The 16,788-nt window shown below is 46.1% G+C and overlaps 1 protein-coding gene and 1 pseudogene across 2 annotated transcripts in view; one reads left to right on the forward strand and one right to left on the reverse strand.

The window, feature by feature from the left end:
- Nucleotides 1-16,788, forward strand: part of smap1 (small ArfGAP 1) — a 281,586-nt gene that overhangs the window by 208,474 nt on the left and 56,324 nt on the right. The gene's annotated exons all lie outside the window — the stretch shown is intronic.
- LOC133559317 (histone H2B 1/2-like) lies at nucleotides 3,921-4,301 on the reverse strand (annotated as a pseudogene).

The following is a 16,788-nucleotide window of genomic DNA, read 5'->3' on the forward strand; positions in this document are numbered from 1 at the left end:
CCAACAGGGAGGCGCTACGGGCGCACCTCCTGAAGCTGTATGCTCAGAGTACGTTTAACACATGCCCTCACCAGCCCCTGCCCAGGATGTCTGGCCCACCACTTTGCCTCATGCTCGATAACGAGGCAACGCCAGTGGCCCACCACACACCCATCCCAGTAGCCATACACTGGCAGAGCGAGGTGAAGGCTGGCCTCGACCAAGACGTCCGTCTCGGCATACTGGAGGAGGTGCCGGTTGGCACACCGGTAACATGGTGTCACCGCATGGTAATATGTGCAAAAAAGAACGGCAAGCCACGGCGCACAGTTGACTTCCGAGCCCTGAACAAACATGCTGTTCGTGAAACTCACCACACACAGTCCCCCTTCCACCAGGCGAGGCAGGTGCCCAGTGGCATGAACAAAACTGTATTCGACGCCAGGAATGGCTACCATAGTGTCCCATTACACGAGGATGATCGCCACAAGACAACGTTCATCACCCCATGGGGGAGGTACCGATACCTCTCAGCCCCGCAGGGATACATAGCATCAGGAGACGGCTACTCACGGCGATATGACGAGGTAGTCACGGACATTGGTAACAAGACCATGTGTGTGGACGACACGTTACTGTGGGCTGACGACATTGAAAAAGCCTACTTCCAGGCCGTGCGATGGCTCGACGTCTGCGGCAGGAATGGCATCATCCTCAACCCTGAGAAGTTCGTCTTCGCCTCTCCCACAGTGGACTTTGCCGGCTTCACCATCACCATGACCGACGTACGGCCATGCAGTCGTTACCTGGACGCAATCAGAGACTTTCCCCGGCCACGAAACATCACCGACGTCAGGTCATGGTTCGGCCTTGTCAACCAGGTGGCTTATGCCTTCAGCATGGCCGAGCGCATGCAACCGTTCCGGAAGCTCCTGCAGCATGGCGTGCGCTTCGAGTGGTCCCCAGAGCTGGAGGAGGTCTTCCGCGAGTCCAAGGCGACGATCGTCCAGGAGATCGAGCGAGGCGTCCGCATCTTTGACAAATATAAGCCCACATGCCTCACAACGGACTGGTCAAAGGAAGGGGTCGGCTTCTGGTTATTCCAAAAGCATTGTTTATGCCTCCCAGTCAAACCCTTCTGTTGCACTAATGGCTGGAAGGTGACCCTAGTTGGCAGCCGATTTACCCACGCAGCTGAGTCCAGATACGCTCCCATAGAAGGCGAGGCACTGGCAGTCGCCGAAGCCTTGGATAAATCACGATACTTCGTGCTGAGCTGCAAAGACCTCATCATAGCAGTGGACCACAAGCCCCTCCTCAAACCCCTTGGCGACAGGGCTCTGGACGACATACCCAACCCCCGCCTCAGGAACCTCAAGGAAAAGACCCTGCGTTACCGCTTCCGCATGATACATATACCAGGCATGAAGAACAGAGCCTCTGACGCGATGTCACGCAGACCAGTTGGCACTCGGAACCCATCACCCATGGTCTTGCCGGACGACAGTGTCGCCATGATGGGCCACCTTCCACCCAGCACACACACCGAGATCCTGTCCCTCATACGACAGACAGGGACTGCAGACAATGGCGATGAGGATGACAACGGTGATGACGACAGTGGCGACCTGACCTGGTGCGCTGGAGGAGATAGCGATGGACGGCTTCCCGGAGTCCAGGACAGAGATGCCCACAGCGATCCGTGGTTTCTACCAGTACCGCGAGGACATCACGTCGATGGACGGAGTAGTGCTGTACGGGGACAGAGTAGTGATACCACCCTCCCTCCGCGACGAAGTACTCGACGCCTTACACGCCGCTCAGCAGGGCGTCTCCATGATGACTGCCCGTGCGGAATCGTCTGTGTTCTGGCCAGGTATGACGGCCGACATCCTCACAACCCGGGCTAACTGTGAACACTGCAACCGTATGGCACCTTCTCAGCCTGCGGCGCCACCAATCACCCCGATTTTACCTGTGTACCCCTTCCAAGCTATATGCGCGGACTTCTTCGTCCATAGGGGTGTACACTACCTAGTAATCGTGGACCGTTACTCCAACTAGCCACTCATATCCAGGTCGACTGGCGGCGCAGCAGACCTCATATGCCACCTGCGCCGAGCCTTTGCCACGTATGGGACGCCTGAGGAGCTAGCATCTGACGGTGGACCGGAATTCACCTCTGCCGACACCAGATCCTTTCTATGCAGATGGGGCGTGCACCACCGCCTTTCGTCTGCAGCCTTCCCCCACAGCAACTGCCGCGCGGAAATCGGCGTTAAGACTATGAAGCGGCTGATCACGGACAACACTGGCCCGAAGGGGGAGCTGGACACTGACTCTGTGCAGAGGGCGATACTACACTACCGCAACACGCCCGACCCTGTCACAAAGCTCTCCCCTGCGATGTGCATCTTTGGCCGGCCCATACGGGACTTCATCCCGATCCCGCCCGGGAGGTACAGGCCCCATGCAACATGGCGTGAGACACTGACGCTGAGAGAGGAGGCCCTCCGCAAACGTCACATCCGTACAGCCGACAGTTGGGCGGAGCACACTAAGCGCCTGCCACCCCTCAAAGTGGGGGATCACGTACGCGTGCAGAACCAGACAGGGCCTCATCCCAACAAGTGGGACAGGACTGGCCGCGTCGTTGAGGTGCGCCAGCATGACCAGTACGTCGTCAAGATTGATGGGTCGGGCAGGGTCTCCCCTCGGAACCGGAGATTCCTGCGCAAGTTCCTTCCTGTCCACGATGAACTGCCCATCCCCCGATCCATTCATGACGACCTGGCAACCCATACTGGCATCCCGCCACCTGTTGCACTGCCTCTGCTGCCTGACCCCCTGAGTAGTTTGGCGTTACCTGCAAAGGTGTCGAAACCCCCTGTATCATCACGGCCCACCCTGCCACCTGCCCGACCTCCCATGGACCCTTCCCAACTCACTGAGAGGTCCACCGCGCCTGCGACCCCAGATCGCAGTACCCCCGCCAGGCCGTCGCCTGCTCCTGCGGCCCCATCGACTACCCCCCCCCAGTCGCCCGCTACACCATCAGCCATGGGCCTGCGCCGGTCCACCAGGAAGCCCGGCGCGCCTGCCTGGCATAAAGACTATGAGATGGGGTAACATTTAAGGGGTTTATGGGTGGTGAATGTTAGTTCTATGTTCCTCATCACCATTTGTTATGTTCTCATTAATGATTATCACATCATTTCTGCTTATTATTACTTTTCAGCCTTGGTTTACATATGTTAAAGGCTCAGGGAGAGATAGAGAATGTTGCACCACGGTATTATTATTGTGACACACACGCAAACAGGAAGTGGATGACGTGTTGAAGTTATGCCAGACGGCACTTAGGAATACGTTGATAACATGTTTTGTTATTGTATTTCACTGCTATAATTTATTAAAGCAACGTGAACAAATGGAAGATCGTTCTTATTTACTAACATTGAATGACCGTGACCTTCGATCCCTCAGACGACACTGTATCATAAACCGACATCAATCTCTAAAGGATATCACCACATGGGCTCAGGAACACTTCAAAAAACCACTGTCACTAAATACAGTTCGCCGCTACATCTGTAAATGCAAGTTAAAGCTCTACTATACAAAGTGAAAGCCATTTATCAACAACATCCAGAAACGCCGCCGGCTTCTCTGGGCCCGATATCATCTAAGATGGACTGATGCAAAGTGGAAAAGTGTTCTGTGGTCTGACGAGTCCACATTTCAAATTGTTTTTGGAAATATTCAACATCGTGTCATCCGTAGCAAAGGAAAAGCGAACCATCCAGACTGTTATCAATGCAAAGTTCAAAAGCCAGCATCTGTGATGGTATGGGGGTGTATAACTGCCCAAGGCATGGGTAACTTACACATCTGTGAAGGCACCATTAATGCTGAAAAGTGTTGATCTAATTAAAACTAAATTACTTGGAGCTGGTGTACTTGGTAAAAGCCTCGGTGCCCTCTGACACAGCATGCTTGGCCAATTCTCCAGGCAGAAGGAGACGGACTGCGATCTGGATCTATCTGGAGGATATGGTGGATCTCTTGTTGTAGTGAGCCAGACAAGAAGCCGCAGAAGCGATGCGCTCGAAGATGTCGTTGACAAACGAGTTCATGATGCTCATGGCCTTGGACGAGATTCCGGTGTCAGGGTGGACCTGCTTCAGTACCTTGTACACATAGATAGCATAGCTCTCCTTCCTAATCTTTCTCCTCTTTCCTTTCCCCTTGCCGGCCGCCTTAGTGACGGCTTTCTGTGAGCCCTTCTTGGGCACTGACTTCGTTGGTTCAGGCATAGTTGCTGTGTATAGCAGGTTTTGGAACAACATATGCTGCCATCCAAGCACCGTCTTTTTCATGGATGCCCCTGCTTATTTCAGCAAGACAATGCCAAGCTACATTCAGCACGTGTTACAACAGCGTGGCTTCGTAAAAAAAGAGTGCGGGTACTTTCCTGGCCTGCCTGCAGTCCAGACCTGTCTCCCATCGAAATGTGTGGCGCATTATGAAGCGTAAAATACGACAGCGGAGACCCCGGACTGTTGAACGACTGAAGCTCTACATAAAACAAGAATGGGAAAGAATTCCACTTTCAAAGCTTCAACAATTAGTTTCCTCAGTTCCCAAACGTTTATTGAGTATTGTTAAAAGAAAAGGTGATGTAACACAGTGGTGAAGATGCCCTTTCCCAACTACTTTGGCGTGTTGCAGCCATGAAATTCTAAGTTAATAATTATTTGCAAAAAAAAAAAATAAAGTTTATGAGTTTGAACATCAAATAGCTTGTTTTTGTAGCGCATTCAATTGAATATGGGTTGAAAAGGATTTGCAAATCATTGTATTCCGTGTATATTTACATATAGCACAATTTCCCAACTCATATGGAAACGGGGTTTGTACGGAACACTATTATAGCTTAGTAAATGGCTAACCCGCTGCTGCTGCTGCAAAATTAACCACCGTAACAATTGAACACTGAAACATTAATGTTGAAGCATTTAGGTAGTTACAATTATTAGGGATTTACTTTAAGTCAATGTTATCTGAATAATATTACGAACAAATGTGCAATTTAGGTGAATGTTTTGTGCATTTCACTGGCCAGTTATCAGATGGGGAATTGGCCAGATACAGTCTAATAGAAGGCCTAAACTAGTTAGGGGTTGCCAAGGACTCGACTCCTCTTCCTCCTATCCAGGAAATTGCAAAAAAACGCTGCCTGACCAGGGCTCAGAAAATCTGCAGATACTCCTCCCACCCCCACCAAGGACTGTTTTCACTGCTGGACACAAGAGGGAGATTCCGTAGCAGAACCTCCAGGTTCTATAACCGCCTGAGAGCAGAACCTCCAGGTTCTATAACAGCTTCTTCGCTCAGGCCATGAGACTCTTGAACACATCATAATAATCCCTCTATTCCCCCCCCTAAAACAAATTAACTCGCTGGAATATAAAGACAATATAACATACATCCATAAACGTGGATGCATATGCAAAAGTGCAATATATTTATCTGTACAGTAATCCATGTATTTATATCTGCACCTTATTTCTCCTTTATTCTGCACTACAACAAGCTAATTACAAAATTGTGTTCTTATCTGTACTGTAAAGTTCAAATTTGAATGACAACAAAAGTAATTCTAAGTCAACTGTCCCTTGAAAAATGGGATTGTCCCGTATTTAGAAACAAAAGCACTCGTATGTCTTCCGTATTGAGCTGTCAAGGGATGCACTTTGTCCCATATTTTATTACTGTGAACATTAAAAATAGTCTGTAAAATATCAATGGATTCCATCGAACGACAACAGTTTCACAAGTCTGTTACAGGCTAAGCCAATGGATGCCAGCATGACTGCATGTTCAGTCAACTGTATTTCGATGGACTTATGTGGCTTCTGTTCGTTTTGCCTTGGCTGCTGCCCCTCTGCCTCAGCTTGGCGGCAGCAAACCACCTATAATTACTGTACCTGTATAGTTTCTGGTAATCAGATTCCAATTGTGACTTTTTACCGCATTATATGTTTTCTTTAAAAAAACCCCACTAAGGATCAATTGGGGAAAGTCGAAGATTGTTTTTGTCTGACGAGGAAACTACTGTGGCTATCATGTCAATGAGATACATGCTACATTAGTAGTATAAGATTTCATTCAACCATCATGTTCTCTTGTTTTTAGTACAATAATGTCTTGTTCTCAAAACACTAGATGTGTATCTAATTGGTTGAACATAAACATCACATGTCCATCTTCATGATAGTGACACTCGCCCAGTCCATACTCTCGCTTTGCATGTGACAGACTGTACTTCTACACTGTGTCATACTATCTTGTATTTGGGATTTACAGGAGCAGGGCGATGATTCTTTATGTCTGTAATTAGCCAGGTGCATGATGAAAGAGGAAGCTGTAGATTGCTGAGTTTTGCAGCTATTAAGCGACACCTGGGAGCTCTTGCTTATCTGTGAATATGTCAATTACTAAAATGTGTTTACAGCCTGGCGGTAGGAAGAGGATTTGTTATTTTCTCTGAATCTGCCCCTCTCTTGTGCGCAGTTTTTGGTATTTGGTGTGTTTAGATATTATCATACTTTTAAATGGTTTAATACCAAATAAACAAGGGCTTCATGGTGGCAGAGGGGTTAGTGCGTCTGCCTCACAATACGAAGGTCCTGAGTAGTCAGGGTTCAATCCCGGGCTCGGGATCTTTCTGTGTGGAGTTTGCATGTTCTCCCCGTGAATGCCTGGGTTCCCTCCGGCTACTCCGGCTTCCTCCCACCTCCAAACACATGCACCTGGGGATAGGTTGATTGGCAACACTAACATTGACCCTAGTTTGTGAATGTGAGTGTGAATGTTGTCTATCTGTGTTGGCCCTGCATTGAGGTAGCGACTTGTCCAGTGTGTTAACCGCCCTCCGCCCGATTGTAGCTGAGATAGGCACCAGCACCCCCCGCAACCCCAAAGGGAATAAGCGGTAGGAAATGGATGGATGGACCACATAAACAAAAATAGAAATGTGGAGTTCATGTAGAAACATTCGTCCAAATTTGACCCATAAAGTCATAGACTAATACTACTCACACATTTTTAAAGCTTTTGGATGAAATTTCAGGATGAATCTATTTTGGATTTTGCCATTCAAAACATAAAGTTGTGCGAAAAGTGCATATTCAACAATTTTACATGTGCAATCAAAAGTTTAGAGAAAGTCAAAAAGAATTATAGTGCATTACAGGCTCGTCATGAAACTTCACCTTAAAGCTGGTGACCCTAACCTGTTATGGGCGGTGGTTGCTTTGATTTTCTCAATACAGTGTCCATCAGCTGTGACTGAGAGTTAATGACATAAGGAAATTACAACGAAATGAACCCAGATTTCCCTTGCCCGGACGTGGGTCACCGGGGCCCCGCTCTGGAGCCAGGCCCGGAGTTGGGGCACGATGGCGAGCGCCTGGTGGTCGGGCCTGTTCCCATGGGGCCCGGCCGGGCACAGCCCGAAGAGGCAACGTGGGTCATCCCTCCAATGGGCTCACCACTCATAGGAGGGGCCATAGAGGTCGGGTGCATTGTGAGCTGGGCGGCAGCCGAAGGCAGGGCACTTGGCGGTCCGATCCTCGGCTACAGAAGCTTGCTCTTGGGACGTGGAACGTCACCTCACTGGGGGGGAAGGAGCCTGAGCTAGTGCGCGAGGTAGAGAAGTTCCGGCTGGATATAGTCGGACTCACCTCGACGCACAGCAAGGGCTCTGGAACCAGTTCTCTCGAGAGGGACTGGACCCTCTTCCACTCTGGCGTTGCCGGCAGTGAGAGGCGACGGGCTGGGGTGGCAATTCTGGTTGCCCCCCGGCTCAAAGCCTGTACGTTTGAGTTCAACCCAGTGGACGAGAGGGTAGCTTCCCTTCGCCTTCGGGTGGGGGGACGGGTCCTGACTGTTGTTTGTGCTTACGCACCAAACAGCAGTTCAGAATACCCACCCTTTTTGGGTACACTCGAGGGAGTACTGGAAAGTGCTCCTCCGGGTGATTCCCTTGTCCTACTGGGAGACTTCAACGCTCATGTTGGCAACGACAGTGAAACCTGGAGAGGCGTGATTGGGAAGAATGGTCGTCCGGATCTAAACCCGAGTGGTGTTTTGTTATTGGACTTTTGTGCTCGTCACAGTTTGTCGATAACAAACACCATGTTCAAACATAAGGGTGTCCATATGTGCACTTGGCACCAGGACACCCTAGGCCGCAGTTCCATGATCGACTTTGTAGTTGTGTCATCGGATTTGCGGCCTTATGTTTTGGACACTCGGGTGAAGAGAGGGGCGGAGCTTTCTACCGATCACCACCTGGTGGTGAGTTGGCTGCGATGGTGGGGGAGGATGCCGGACAGACCTGGCAGGCCCAAGCGCATTGTGAGGGTCTGCTGGGAACATCTGGCAGAGTCTCCTGTCAGAGAGAGTTTCAATTCACACCTCCGGGAGAACTTTGAACATGTCACGAGGGAGGTGCGGGACATTGAGTCCGAGTGGACCATGTTCCGAACCTCTATTGTCGAGGCGGCTGATTGGAGCTGTGGCCGCAAGGTTGTTGGTGCCTGTCGTGGCGGTAATCCCAGAACCCGTTGGTGGACACCAGCAGTGAGGGATGCCGTCAAGCTGAAGAAGGAGTCCTATTGGGTTTTTTTTGGCTCATAGGACTCCGGAGGCAGTGGACGGGTACCGACAGGCCAAGCGGTGTGCAGCTTTAGCGGTCGCGGAGGCAAAAACTCGGACATGGGAAGAGTTCGGGGAAGCCATGGAAAACGACTTCCGGACGGCTTCGAAGCGATTCTGGACCACCATACGGCGCCTCAGGAAGGGGAAGCAGTGCACTATCAACACCGTGTATGGTGCGGATGGTGTTCTGCTGACTTCGACTGCGGATGTTGTGGATTGGTGGAGGGAATACTTCGAAGACCTCCTCAATCCCACCAACACGTCTTTCTTTGAGGAAGCGGTGCCTGGGGAATCTGTAGTGGACTCTCCTATTTAACTTTTTAACTACCTCAGCGACCTCAGCCCCAGGGCTGAGGTCGCTGAGGTAGTTAAAAAGGTCCTCGGCGGCAAGGCCCCGGGGGTGGATGAGATCCGCCCGGAGTTCCTTAAGGCTCTGGATGCTGTGGGGCTGTCTTGGTTGACAAGACTCTGCAGCATCGCGTGGACATCGGGGGCGGTACCTCTGGATTGGCAGACCGGGGTGGTGGTCCCTCTCTTTAAGAAGGGGGACCGGAGGGTGTGTTCCAACTATCGTGGGATCACACTCCTCAGCCTTCCCGGTAAGGTTTATTCAGGTGTACTGGAGAGGAGGCTTCGCCGGATAGTCGAACCTCGGATTCAGGAGGAACAGTGTGGTTTTCGTCCTGGTCGTGGAACTGTGGACCAGCTCTATACTTTCGTCAGGGTTCTTGAGGGTGCATGGGAGTTTGCCCAACCAGTCTACATGTGCTTTGTGGACTTGGAGAAGGCATTCGACCGTGTCCCTCGGGAAGTCCTGTGGGGAGTGCTCAGAGAGTATGGGGTATCGGAATGTCTTATTGTGGCAGTCCGCTCCCTGTATGATCAGTGTCAGAGCTTGGTCCGCATTGCTGGCAGTAAGTCGGACACGTTTCCAGTGAAGGTTGGACTCCGCCAAGGCTGTCCTTTGTCACCGATTCTGTTCATAACTTTTATGGACAGAATTTCTAGGCGCAGCCAAGGCGTTGAGGGGTTCCGGTTTGGTGGCCACGGGATTAGGTCTCTGCTTTTTGCAGATGATGTAGTCCTGATGGCTTCATCTGGCCGGGATCTTCAGCTCTCACTGGATTGGTTCGCAGCCGAGTGTGAAGCGACCGGAATGAGAATCAGCACCTCCAAGTCCGAGTCCATGGTTCTCGCCCGGAAAAGGGTGGAGTGCCATCTCCGGGTTGGGGAGGAGACCCTGCCCCAAGTGGAGGAGTTCAAGTACCTAGGAGTCTTGTTCACGAGTGGGGGAAGAGTGGATCGTGAGATCGACAGGCGGATCGGTGCGGCGTCTTCAGTAATGCGGACGTTGTATCGATCCGTTGTGGTGAAGAAGGACCTATGGTCATGAGCTTTGGGTCATGACCGAAAGGATAAGATCACGGGTACAAGCGGCCGAAATGAGTTTCCTCCGCCGGGTGGCGGGGCTCTCCCTTAGAGATAGGGTGAGAAGCTCTGCCATCCGGGAGGAGCTCAACGTAAAGCCGCTGCTCCTCCACATCGAGAGGAGCCAGATGAGGTGGTTCGGGCATCTGGTCAGGATGCCACCCGAACGCCTCCCTAGGGATGTGTTTAGGGTACGTCCAGCTGGTAGGAGGCCACGGGGAAGACCCAGGACACGTTGGAAAGACTATGTCTCCCGGCTGGCCTGGGAACGCCTCGGGATCCCCCGGGAAGAGCTAGACGAAGTGGCTGGAGATAGGGAAGTCTGGGCTTCCCTGCTTAGGCTGCTGCCCCCGCGACCCGACCTCGGATAAGCGGAAGATGATGGATGGATGGATGGATGGAAAGATGCAGCAGGCGATGTGTAGCGAACGTTGCCACAACTTGTTTATAAAGTATTTGGCTTTATTTGGCCAAATAGTTATACTGAACCACTTTGTGTTGTTAGAGAAGAACAAAGCTTGTTTATGAGACTTTATTTTCCTTAGCCATACTGCTTTGTGTTTCATATTGATATCAAAAAGTAAACACCACGTTTTTTTAAATTACTTGTGGGTTTTTTCATGTACCAAAGTTATTTAAAAAAACATTCATTTGACACAGCATTTTGTTTATGTTTTGTTGTGTATTGTTAATTCCTGTACGACATATTTCTGCCCAAACTCTTAATGGTTCTGTCCCGATATAGCATGTACATGTACATATAAATCTATATAACTTTAGAAAAAAATGTATCTACCAAAGTGTACAAATAGAGATAAAGGCATCAAGTAATGAGAGAAAGATGACACGCTGATACTGTTAATGAACAAAAAACTAATATTATTTGGATAACGTTTATCTATAGCCTTTTTATTAAACATTACAAATTACATAATGAAGTCTTGTGCACACCCTACCCCACCTCTGTTTTACCTAACAATCAATAATCGTGATTTCAATATTGAAAAAAAATCATTTGTATTACTATTTTGATCTCATGAATGCTATTTTTATCTACTTGGACAAAAAGTATAGTTACTTCTTATGGCCTTCAGGTTCCATCATGCAAAATTCTTACATTTGTTTTAATTATATATCTCTTAGGTGCTATCTTGCACAATTTTCACATGTATTTGTATTTATTTACGTTATTATTTTTTTTCTGATGTATTACTTTGTTTGAATTGTTTGTGTTGCTCCCATATGTAAATTAAACTTTCTACTTGAGGTCCATTAAACGGTGTTCTCCAATAATGCTTCTTCTACAAAGAAAATAATCCATCCATCCATTTTCTACCGCTTATTCCCTTTTGGGGTCGCGGGGGGCGCTGGCGCCTATCTCAGCTACAATCGGGCGGAAGGCGGGGTACACCCTGGACAAATCGCCGCCTCATCGCAATTGTGAATGTTTTTTTGTGTGTTTTTTTTTTTAATACAACTTTGTTTAAAGATTTCAGTATAAGTAATTCTAGAACATTTTGAGCACATTTAAAAATACTGCGATAATAATGATAACCGTAATAATTTTGGTCACAATAATTCCGAAAATACATTTTAATACCGTGACATCCCTAGTCGAGAGCAAACTGCATGTTAAGGCAATTTAAAATTGACTTTGCCATTAATACAAATTTGGACTGCTGTTAAACTTCTTCTTTGAAAGGATTCACTAATCCATGAAACTACGACGATAAGTTTGTAGATGGAATAAATCGTAAGTACCATCATTAATAAAAATATTTCTCGACATTGAACAGCTAACCACTCATCAGTGGTCACCTAATAACCTCTCCACGCAGGAGAGGGGGGCAGAGCAGAAAAGAGAGACGGCAGATCAACTGGTCTAAAAAGGGGTCTATTTAAAGGCTAGAGTATACGAATGACTTTTAAGATGGGACTTAAATGCTTCTACTCAGGTAACATCTGTAACTGTTACCGGGAGGGCATTCCAGAGTACTGGAGCCCGAATAGAAACGCTCTATAGCCCGCAGGCTTTTTGGGGCTCTGGGAATCACTAATAAGATGGAATTATTCGAACACAGATTTCTTACGAGGACGTATGGTACAAAACCATCAGCAAAATAGGATGGACCTAGACCATTAAGAATTTTATACGTAAGTAGTTAAACCCTAAAGTCGCATCTTAAGTGCACAGGAAGCCAGTGCAGGTGAGCCAGTATAGGCGTAATATGATCAAACTTTCTTGTTCTTGTCAAAAGTCTAGCAGCCACCTTTTGTTCCAACTGTAATATTTTAATACTAGACATAAGGAGACCCGAAAATAATATGTTACAGTAATCGAGACGAGAAGTAATGAATAGTGGGGCAGGCCTCCCTGGGGCAGCCTGGTGAGGTGTTAGTTGGGGCCACAAGAGGCAAGGGACTTCCAGTATTGGTGTCGTTTTTCATTCTTGAACAATACACACGTCTCCAGTCAGTGGTGGGCCGTCAGTTCCAGCAATGCCTTCTCTGTTGGCCTGACATAAATAATGATAATAAATTGATAAGTTAATTTCATTTTTAATTTACTCAGTTTTAGCCCCCTATGGAAGAATAGCAAAACGTTGATAAGGTTGCAGATATGTAGTTGCAAGGTCATTTCAGAATCAGAATCAGAATAGTTTTTATTGCCATTGTTTGATGGCAATAAAAATGACACAGGTTCACAAACTAGGAATTTTTCTTGGTGCAATCGTGCAATATAAAACACATATAACAGAATAAGTATTAAAAAGGGCTGTAACTGAGCTATCAGATCTTGTTATTATTTTTACGAACATTTCAAGAGAAGCTAGATATTGTAAGACGAGGTTGGCTGATGCCCAAGTAGGGATGTAACTGCAAACGGTATAATGATGAACCGTGGCAAAATTCCGGGCGGTTATTTATACAATTAGATTTTTTAATTATCGAAAAACCTTATGCCTTAATGCATTTTAGGCAACATTGCTCACGGCAGCAGCAGCCGTGCCTCCGAAGATAGCGCATGCACACCAGCGCGGTTTGCAATGGCGGAAAACAACACACGGACGTCGCTCTTGAGATTTTGCCCTGGTAGTAAACAGACACAATCTGAAGTCTGGACATATTTTGGATTGGTAAAGCATGCTGAGGGTAAAATAATTGAGGTTAGTCAGCCCATCACCAGAAAATGCAGAAAAGAGCCAACTGCGGAACCAGCAGTCAGAACAGTACATCGTGTGCAAGGTCAGTCAACTTGTAGCTGAAAATTAACATGTTAACATTTATCTGTCAAACATTGTCATAGTTACACTTAATTGTTACATAAAGCTATTTGTTATTGGGTGCTATTGGTGAGAGCGAGTATTGTGCACACAACACATACTGCAGCAGAGCAAAATGTACTTCTGGTATTGTGTTTTGTGCTGTTAATGACCGCTGCTACTTTGGAAGTTACCGTTAAAACTCAATTTTAAAAAACACTACAACTTGTTTTATTTTTAGAAAAGTAAAAGTTAGGGTGTTTGTATGTCACTGTTTGTGTCAGTCAGATTATTATAACAATAATTAGAATCTAATAAAAATAACAATATATTTGCTTTTTCCTTATTTCCACAGTGGGCGTTCAGCGTCAAGTTGGATGCCACAGTTACTGTACATTTTCATCTACCAGCACACACACCTCATGCCTTCCAGAAGCAGCTGCTTATGCTCCTTCATCGAAAATATTCTTTTGTTTAGACTTTATTTGAAGGGACAATGCACAGAAACATTAAGTTCAAAGGCAGATATGTTCTGTACCAGATTATAGCTAAATAAGTAATTTCCATCTGCAGTCCCTGGCTACCTAAATTAAAGAGATACAAAAATCATGCAATAAAATTATGACAATAAAATCATTCCATATCATGTAATTAAATTTAGAAAAGTCATAAAATTCCCTTTCATGGACACATACTTGTAATACAATACAGCCACACCTCATTTACATCATCACACAAAGACAATACATGCTCTTGTTCACATCTGTCATCATTTGTAAAAACAACCATGATTTTAACACACACCTCACAATTTACAACAAATATGCTGTCATGGATAAATATAATACACATTAAGTTGATCTGTCAAACATAGTGCCCACCTTAGTGACCGTGTGAGCAGCTTTAATTGCTCCAAAGCCACTTTTTAACTTCAATTGTAAATGAAGAGTAATCTGTTAAACTTTTCAAGTTTGTTGTGAGGTGTAGCTAAAATGGCTAAAGACCTAACCGCAGCGCTGTCATATTTCATTGCCAGACTTTCAAATATTTGAGAGGTGTTCTCTGACATGTGTACGAGTAGATCTCCCATGTATCAACACTGTTGTTGTATACGAGGACAACAATTGCATTTACATATTATGGCCATCATGTGCCATCTTGCACATGTTTTACATGTATTTACATGTATTTGTGTTATTTAGTCTCTGCCATATTACTCTTTAGTGGGGGGGTTTAGGTTTTGCACATTTAATTTTTTACTTGAGGTACATGTAACAGTTATCCACAATAATGTTTGTTCTACAAAGTGTTTAATTTTCAATGTTATTTGTTTTTTAAATACAACCTAGTTAAAAGATTTCAGTGTAAGTACTTTTTGAACATTTTGAGCCCATTTAAAAATACTGCGATTGTAATGATAACCACAATAATTTTGTAAGTCACAATAACTACGCAGTGGCCTAGTGGTTAGAGTGTCTGCCCTGAGATCGGTAGGTTGGGAGTTCTACATAAAACCCCGGAGTTCAAACCCCGGCCGAGTCATACCAAAGACTATAAATTGGGACCCATTATCTCCCTGCTTGGCACTCAGCATCAAGGGTTGGAATTGGGGGTTAAATCACCAAAAATGATTCCCGGGCACGGCACCGCTGCTGCCCACTGCTCCCCTCATCTCCCAGGGGGTGAACAAGGGAATGAGTCAAATGCAGAGGACAAATTTCACCGCACTTAGTGTGTATGTGAAAATCATTTGTACTTTAACTTAACTTTAACTGTGATAAGAAAATTTCATACCGTGATATCCCAAGTTAGCTAACCTGTCCCAGTCGGTCAAGATGGTTTCCAATCGAAACAACCCCTGGCTTACGGCTTCAAATGGGTTGTTCTGCAAATGTGTGTGAGTTCAAATATTACATTTTTTTATTTCTTCATGTTTAATATGTTTTTACATCCATCCATCCATTTTCTACCGCTTATTCCCTTTTGGGGTTGCTGGCGCCTATCTCAGCTACAATCGGGCGGAAGGTGGGGTACACCCTGGACAAGTCGCCACCTCATCGCAGGGCCAACACTGATAGACAGACAACATTCACACTCACATTCACACACTAGGGCCAAATTTAGCGTTGCTAATCAACCTATCCCCATGTGCATGTCTTTTGGAAGTGGGAGAAAGCCAGAGTACCCGGAGGGAACCCACGCATTCACGGGGAGAACATGCAAACTCCACACAGAAAGATCCCGAGCCTGGGATTGAACCCAGGACTGCAGGACCTTCGTATTGTGAGGCAGACGCACTAACCCCACTACCACCGTGAAGCACTATGTTTTTACAATTATTTACAATTTGACAATACCACATTTTTTAATTGCTGATGCAGGTTTATTGATTTTTAAATGTGTTAAAAAATTGCTTGTGTTGTACACTATTAAGGTGATTCATTTCCCATTAGTGCGCAACTCTGTTTCTGTATAATATTTCTCCAGCCGTGGTTATTTGATGACATAAATTATGGTATTATGAGGGATATTTATTCAAGTCGGACTAGGTAGGACATCACTGAAGGCCTAGGTGTGAAATGCACGGCTCGCCACTGCCTCCACTTATAGGTGGCAACACTGTACGTGAGTTATTAAAGGTATATCAGGTATTAGATTCAAGTATTTGTATTTGCACAAAAATTCCCATTGCCTAAAGGTCACAGCTGCAACAGAGATGGATGAGCATTTTTTTTTGTTTTAAAAAGGTTCTCGTGTGAAGCTTACATTGATTGATTGATTGATTGATACTTTTATTAGTAGATTGCACAGTTCAGTACATATTCCGTACAATTGACCACTAAATGGTAACAACCGAATAAGTTTTTCAACTTGTTTAAGTCGGGGTCCACGTTAATCAATTCATGGTACAAATATATACTATCAACATAATACAGTCATCACACAAGTTAATCATCATAGTACGTACATTGAATTATTTACATTATTTACAATCCGGGGGGTGGGATGAGGAGCTTTGGTTGATATCAGAACTTCAGTCATCAACAATTGCATCAACAGAGAAATGTGGACTTTGAAACAGTATAGGTCTTATTTAGTAGGATATGTACAGCCAGCAGAGAACATAGTGAGTTCAGATAGCATAAGAACAAGTATATACATTAGAAGTACATTTGAGTTGTTTATAATCCAGGGAGATGGGATGTGAATGGAGGAGGGTATTAGTAAAGTGTTGATGTTGCCTGGAGGTGTTGTTTTAGAGCGGTTTTGAAGGAATATAGAGATGCACTTACTTTTATACCTGTTGGGAGTGCATTCCAAATTGATGTGGCATAGAAAGAGAATGAGTTAAGACCTTTGTTAGATCGAAATCTGGGTTTAACGTGGTTTG

Source organism: Nerophis ophidion, linkage group LG09, assembly GCF_033978795.1.
Source record: "Nerophis ophidion isolate RoL-2023_Sa linkage group LG09, RoL_Noph_v1.0, whole genome shotgun sequence".
Taxonomy (NCBI): Eukaryota; Metazoa; Chordata; class Actinopteri; order Syngnathiformes; family Syngnathidae; genus Nerophis; species Nerophis ophidion.